Consider the following 8121-nt stretch of genomic DNA (forward strand, 5'->3'; position numbering starts at 1 on the left):
TTTAGGGCCTCAAAACGGCTCCGAAAGTTTAGGACCCGAAAAACTGCTAAAAATAGTAAACTGCGCTATAATTAAGGAAACTAAAAATGTTGAGAGGAACAATGGTGGGGGTCCAGGTGGACTTGGCAGGTGGCCACCAATATCCACCTGGATCATTCCTTCCCCCTTAGGAAGCAATGGTCCCCATTGCGTTGAGTTCCTCCATGAGATGGGGAAACTTTTGTTGAACTTGGTCCCTGGTGAGCCACTTGCCATTGTGAAGGAGTTGGCCTGCTTTGACAACTCGATACAGTTGAATATTCTGTTGGCGAGTATTCTTGATCTGTGTGTCCATGATTCGATCAGTTGCAGCTTGTTCCATGCAATCTGGATTTAATTCTGTGGGTGTGAGCTGTTCTGCAATGTCGGATGTATCTAGCAATGGTGGAAAGTATGGCCGCAGGCGGTCCACATTGAACACTGGGTGCAGGCCAAGGAATGGGGGAATGCTGAGTTCAAATGCATTGTCTCCCACAGCCTTAGTAATGGTGTAGGGACCATATCGGAGTGGTCTCAGTTTCCGATAGGCTCCAGTAAGGCGTTCCTTTTGCAAATGCAACCAGACTTTGTCGCCCACCTGAAACTTATGTGGCACCCGATGTTGATCATGTCGCTGCTTGTACTTGGCATTTGATTTCTCCAGAATGTCATGGACCTGCTGGCGAATATGTTGGATGTGTTCAATGAAGCTGGTTGCCTTGTCTGTTTCGGACTGGACATGAGTTGAATCTGTGTGAGTAGCTGCAAGTGGCATGGCCACATCAATGGGGCATAGTGGCTGGAATCCCAAGCCCACCTGAAAAGGGCTGTGGCCAGTCGAGCTATGAAGAACTCGGTTGTAGCTGTGTTGAACATAGGGGAGGCTCTCGTCCCATGTGCATGGATGCTTTGAGTTGTACATGCGCAGAATGTGTACAATCATCCTATTGACAACCTCTGTCTGGCCATCAGTTTGAGGATAGAAAGCTGTGGATTTAGTGAGTTTGGTGTCTAGCATTGGCCAGAGGCTTGACCAAAATGTACTGAGGAACCGACTGTCCCGATCTGAGATGATAGACTGTGGGATCCCAAAGTGCACCCACACTCGTTCGAAGAAGAGTTTAGCAGTGGCTTCTGTTGTGATATTCTTCTTGCAGGCTGCCATAATGGCCATCTTCGAGAACCTGTCGACAACCACAAAAACACAGTCATTTCCATGATTAGTGGAAGGAAGGCCTGACATGTAATCCATGGAGATGGATTCCCAAGGTCGACTAGGGGTAGGCAGCGGGTTATAGAGGCCTTGCTTCTTAATGGTCGGTTTGGCAATGGCACAGGTAGTACATGATCTGATATACTTCCCGACATCTTGTCGAAGATTCGGCCAATAGAAATACGTTTGCAGTACTGCCACCGTTTTCTCGACCCCGAAATGCCCAACAGTTTGACTATAGTGTGCTTCCCAAATAATCTTGGCACGCTCGCTTGAAGGAAAACAAAGGTGACCCAGGTGGCATAACAGGGCATCCTGGAGGTGAAAATCTGGAACATGCCGACCCTCCAAGAGTGTCTGGTATGTGTGGCCAAATTCTGGGTCGATTTTGTAGAGAAGTGGCCAATCAGAAGTCTCGTGCCCACAAGAGTTGAGCACAGTGGTTAACGCCATGATCGGTGGTCGACTGAGGCAATCTGCAACATTATTGGTGCTACCCTTCTTATATTTGATATTCAAATGGAACTGCTGCAGGTATGTAGACCACTTCTGATGGCGATCATTCTGCAATTTCCCTTGGGTCTGTATGAACTGGAGGGGTCGGTGGTCTGTGTGGATGACCGTTTCCTTCCCCAAAATGTAATGCTTCCATTGTCGGCAGGCCTGCACAATGGAATACATCTCTTTATCATAAGTGGGATACTTCCGGACTGTGTCTGAAAGTGTTTCACTATGATATGCCACTGGATGCCCATGTTGAGTAAGGACTGCCCCAATAGCATAGTCAGAGGCATCTGTCTCGACCTCAAATGGTTGTTGTAAATCTGGTAATGCAAGCACTGGTGTTGTGCAGAGGCGATCTTTCAACTCTATGAATGCCTTCTGTTGAGATTCAGACCAAAAGAACTTTGCTTTCGCTCCTCCCTTGGTGACTTGACTCAAGGGCCAAGTGATATGAGAGAACCCCAACACGAATCTGCGGTAGAAGTTGGCAAGACCTAGAAAGCTGCGGAGCTCTGTCAGAGTGGTTGGAGATGGCCAATCCCGAATGACTTGGATCTTGGCTGGATCCACATGCACCCCCTGTTCATCAATAATGTATCCTAGATACTGAACCTGGGTCATGCCAAAAGTGCATTTCTCCAAATTGGCACATAGCTTGTGTTGCCGCAGTGTTTGGAGAACCTGTTGGATGTGGTGGAGGTGCTCTTCCCAACTCTGGCTGAAGATCAAAATGTCATCCAAGTATACCACTACAAATGAGTTGGTGAATGGTCGCAAGATGTCATCCATTAGCCTCATGAAGGTTGCAGGAGCATTCGTCAATCCAAAAGGCATAACCAACCATTCGAAAAGGCCCTCCTTGGCTTTGAAGGCAGTCTTCCACACATCAGAGGGTTCGATTGGTACCTGGTGATATCCTGACTTTAGATCGATCTTGCTAAAATATTTTGCCCCCTTTAGTTGGTCCAAGAGGTCATCAATCCGTGGGATCGGGTACCTATTACGGACAGTGATCTTGTTCAGCGCCCGATAGTCAATACAGAGTCTCCAAGTCCCATCCTTCTTCTGTACCAACACGATCGGGCTCCCACAAGGCGATGAAATCAGACGGATGTGACCTTTCTGCAGCAGCTCCTGAATCTACCTCTTGATTTCATCGTTCTCCAGAACGGAGCGCCGATAAATTGGTCCATTGGGTAGCGGCGCACCTGGGGTCAGATCGATGGAGTGCTTGACCTGACAGTGCAGAGGGACCCCTGCGGGGGAGGTGAAGATGTCCTCGTATTCCTCCACGACCTTGTCCATCTGTAGTTGTCGTGCAGAAGGGCCCTGCCTGGAGGCTGTGGCCACCGTCTTCTTCTTTCCTTGAGGGCATATCATCAGGAAAACAAATTTCCCGGTTTTGGAAATGAGCTTACTGCATTGTTTTGCAGTAATCAAAGAGATGGCGATAGATGTTGCTACCTCTGGTATCCTGTACAACTTGTTCCCCAATGTAATAATAACAGCACGGGTCCTTGATTCATACACAGCATGTCGCTTCCACAAGTATGGTTGCCCTAATAATACATCACAAACTTCAAGGGGAGCAATGTCACACAATACCTCATCCGTGAAGGGCTTGATGTTGTATGGAAGGTGACACTGCTGGCTCACACGAAGATCTCGTCCTTGGTGAAGCCACCCGATGGTGTATGGTTGTGGATGTGCTGTGGTTGGTAAGCCCAACCGCTTCATGACCTCTGCTTAAATGAGGTTCTTTTGGCTCCCGCTATCGACAATGAACTGTAGTGGGGAGCCCTTTACCCACATCTGGGAGTGGAAGAGCCGATCCTCCTCCTCTGGATCTTCGGGTTCATTTTTCTGGACCATGGCGGTAGCAACAGTGGCGTTGGGATCTGCATCAATGATCTGCTTCCCTTTGTCATTCCCCTTGTCGGGTTCTGACTCAGAGTCGGAACATGCATCTGATTCTGAAACCTTTAGCTCAGCCACCAGTGACTGCTTGGCCCGACACTCACTTGTGTTGTGAGTGGAGCTCTTATGGAACTCACACCATTTTCCCATGTCCTTTTTCAGCTTCGCGGCACTGTTCTTTGCTTGCAGCTTTGGCGGGTTGTCTTGGGCTGCCCCGCCTTGGCTTTGTCCTTTGTTCTGTGGTTTAGGGGCACCTTTCCCTTGCTTCTGATTCGCAGATCCAAAGTCTCGCTTCCTTTGTTTAAACTTCTGCTCGATCTTGACGACATATCGATATGCTGTGCCAAGCGAGGAGATGTTCAGGAATTCTATTTCTTCTTGGATGTACTTATGCAGGCAGCCGCGATATTTGAGTATCAAATGCTGCTCCGTATCCTTGATTCCCAACTTTGTGCGAAGGGTATGGAAAAGATTGGTGAACTCCAGCACGTCTTGGTCCCTTCCCTGCCGCAGCGTGGTCCACTTTATGTATTCATCCTCATAGCTTCCGACAGGGTAGTACTGCTCCTTGATGGCATCTCGGAATGAATTCCAGGTGGGTGCGACTGAAAATAGTGAGCCGGTATTTTCATCCTTCTGTTCGCAGTAGGTTTCCCACTAGTCTTTGACGTGGGGGGCTACTTTGGGAAGAGCAAAAACAATCTTTTCCCGACTTGAAAATTCATGAACAGAAAAATAACCCTCTAGCAGATTTAACCATTTATCTACGGCATCCGCGTCTATCTGACCCTCGAATATGGGGATTTCAAAATTAACTTGTACCTTAAAGGGCGTGGCGTTTCCAGAGTAGTTGCTGGAAGCCGATGCATCGCCTCTAGGTAGCCGCTGAAGGATCTGGGCAAAACTATCCATCATCGCGTTCCGTTGTCGCTCGAGGGCTTCTTCGAGCAAGATTTTGATAGGATCTCCTGCCCCCTCATCTTTCTTCTCATCCGCCATGGGAGGTCATCGGGATTTGCGAGGCTAGTCTCGCAAAGGTTCGACCAATTCAAGCCCTAACTCCTTATATCCCGACCTCGTTGGGGACATGCAAAGAAAAATAGAGAAAAAACAGACCGCTCTGATACCACTGATCCGGATTTAAATAGGAACGCAATAAAATACAGAGATAACCATAAAGACAGATATGCAGCGGAAATAATACTTCATTTCATTACTGTAAAATACTGAAATATGCTTACAAATAGAAATAGAAATAACCCAGCTAGGGTGATGGTAGCTTATCTCTGAGAAGAGATGTGTCGGCTACATGCCTCTGAACTGTCTTACAATGAGGCTCGAAGGCCTATTTATTGTTGAGAAACAATGGAAAACCCTTAACATTCCAAAACCTAACCCTAGAAGATAAAACGCCAAACTATGGGCCCCGTTTGGGTAAATTGGTACATCAACTTCCCGGGGTCGTAACTTTGGCATACGATCTCCGTTTTACGCGCATGATAGCCCATTGGAAAGATCTCTATGAGGATTACAATGGAAAAGACGATTTTTTACCTAAAAAATCGCCGGAAGCAAGATTTCCCAAAAAACGTCGTTTAGGGCCTCAAAACGGCTCCGGAAGTTTAGGACCCGAAAAACTGCTAAAAATAGTAAATTGCGCTATAATTAAGGAAACTGAAAATGTTGAGAGGAACAATGGTGGGGGTCCAGGTGGACTTGGCAGGTGGCCACCAATATCCACCTGGATCACCAGAGGAGATCTAGGATGGGTGACCTCCTGGGAAGTCCTAGTTACCGGGTGCAAGCCTCGGAAGTGATGATTGATGCTATGTGATTCATTTCACTAGTTTCAATCCCACTTCTTCACCCCTGTGAGCATCACCCGATGCAATGAGTGCTAAGTGAACTATTCAAAAATCATGAGAAATTAGTCAGTTACGACTACCTCTCATGGAAATGGTCATACGTGAATGACTTACTTAACGTAGTTGAATCCAAAAATGATATCTAATATAATGCACTACGTAAACCCCCATACTTAAAATATAATCAAATTCAAAATACTCTGTTTTCACCTCAAAAACATGTTTTTGAGGTGAAAATTACAATAGGTTACAAAAACAATATTTTCAGTAGGCTTTGACTTCCAAGCCATCATGCTTGACTTATTGATCATCCTCATGCCCTTGTTGACCTTTATTTACATTTGAAAATCAGTTTCTTGACCTTGGTAATGAAACCCTAGACCTAATGAAATCAAACCCTAGGACCTAATGAAATAGACTGCAGATTGTTTATGAACCATGACTGAAAACAATATGAAGGAGGATCAACAAATACAATCTATGAGGGAAAAACTGAAGAGAACACAACCATCAGTGGATCCATGACCTAATGGAATGATGCAAACTTATCAGTATGGGACTCCTACTATGAAAATGTAAAAGAGAAAATTTTGATCACTGATGGAAGTATGAAAAGACTGATACTAACATAAATCTATATACCTAAAAGTATAATGTTTGAAGGTAATCAAATATTATGAAATTATCACTAGGCAAACATGTAACACTATTCATTTCCTTTACACTCATTTGAAAAACTACCAACAAGAGGTATGATGATTGATTTATGCTTTCAAAGATTTTAATATTAAATCAATGTCAAGAATTAAATGCCCCATAATGCCTCGTAAGAATAAATCAATATGTAGTAGTAAAAATAATAAATAAAAAATTATGAATATATAAGTAAATAAACAATAAATAATAAAGAAAAGATAATAATAATAAATGACTAAAATAATAAATAATAAATTGAAGTTCTAAATAAAAATATATAAAAATAAACTATAAAAATAGTAAGAATAAGTAAAGTTAACAAAAAGTAAAAAGGAATTAAATAAGCAAGAGTTAAATTAAGAAAAATGTTAAGTAAAATTAAGACAAAGAAATAAAAGTTGGCATGTTGACACATGGATTGTGTGCATGTGAATTCCTTTCCAATCCCTTTCCATTTTTGGAATAATTTGTTCAATTTAATGGATGAAAAGGGAGATGAGAAGCATTCATTCTTTCTATAGGAGAATTCTATAAGATAAAGGATTTCCTGGAAGTAGCAGTTGATTAAGGGCTCGGGGGTGGCCAACTGTAGAAATATTATGTGCAACGGAGCCTACAGTTGGGTGGAGAGTTGTCCCCAAAACTTTGTCGTGGTTAGTAGGATCCGAGTAGTGTTACAATTTTGAAATCACAAGCAAGGTATATATTCCCTATAGTTAAGTCTTCTCTGCTCGCGGTTTTTGAAAATTCTACCCTAATTAGTTGAATAGTTTATGTTTAGATAATTTTGGGTTGTTACATATGATATCAGAGCCTAGTTACAACTCATGAGGCCTATAAGCCCTTATCACGCTCTCCATAGAGTTAGAGATTTTTGGGTATGGTTGAATAAAAATATAAAAATCCCACTGAGTAGAAATATATAATTAATTATATTGGAAAAGTGAAATCTTTAAAATTACGTCTCATGCATGTCTATATATCTATAAGGATTTGTCTTTAGTGTGATTTTTTGGACTTTTTGGTGCCGAAATCGAGCTGAAAAATTTGAGGTGAAATATTGATTTATGTTATTTAAATTGATTTTTTTACTATATATATGAATTCAACACCTTGAAAAACTCATAGGGAACTTCGATTGTGCAGGTGTTACCATCAAACTTGTGATCTCAATAAATTCCTATTGGATATTATAGAAATTAGATTGGAAAAACCTATTTGGAAAAGCTTCCAAAAAATCGCACTAAAAACAACTTGTATATATAACTAAATAATATATATATCTATATCTATATATAGATAGATAGTTAAGAAAATAAACCTATATATAATTTTGTAAGAGAATAAAGGAAGATGGATATTCCAAAGCCATGATTAAGAGTACATTTTAAATCCTCATTATCTAAATATGTGGTGAGAAACTATGATATGAGGAAATTCCCACAATCTAATGACACTTGAAATATCTTTCATTGTATACATGTTCAGAAGTTAATTAATACAAGATTCATATGGGGTTATTGTAAGATTGTGCTATTCTTAAGATATGGATTTAACGTATTATTCTTTTAACAAATATTATTCTTTACGAATATGGAATACGGAATATGTAAACCATAATACGTTAGCTTCTCAAGATTCATATCTTAACTCATAATACGGAATATGTAACCCAAAATCTTAATTTATATTTTCTTTACATATTTTATAGCAACCCAGAATTAATTAATTCGATAGGATTTTCATTATGAGGTTCTTCCTCACAAAATTGTAGTAGATTCATCGACCTAGAAAGAAAATACCAATTTGATGGTGGTTATTGACTTATAGTTTATTGATGGTAGTTATTAACTCACAGTTTAAATAAAGACCCAAATTCACATGCTCTTAGCCTTAAGGTTTCAGGGC

Source organism: Pinus tabuliformis, chromosome 6 (assembly GCF_031772625.1).
Source record: "Pinus tabuliformis cultivar Carrire ecotype Pingquan chromosome 6, CPIR1, whole genome shotgun sequence".
In the NCBI taxonomy this organism is placed as follows: domain Eukaryota; kingdom Viridiplantae; phylum Streptophyta; class Pinopsida; order Pinales; family Pinaceae; genus Pinus; species Pinus tabuliformis.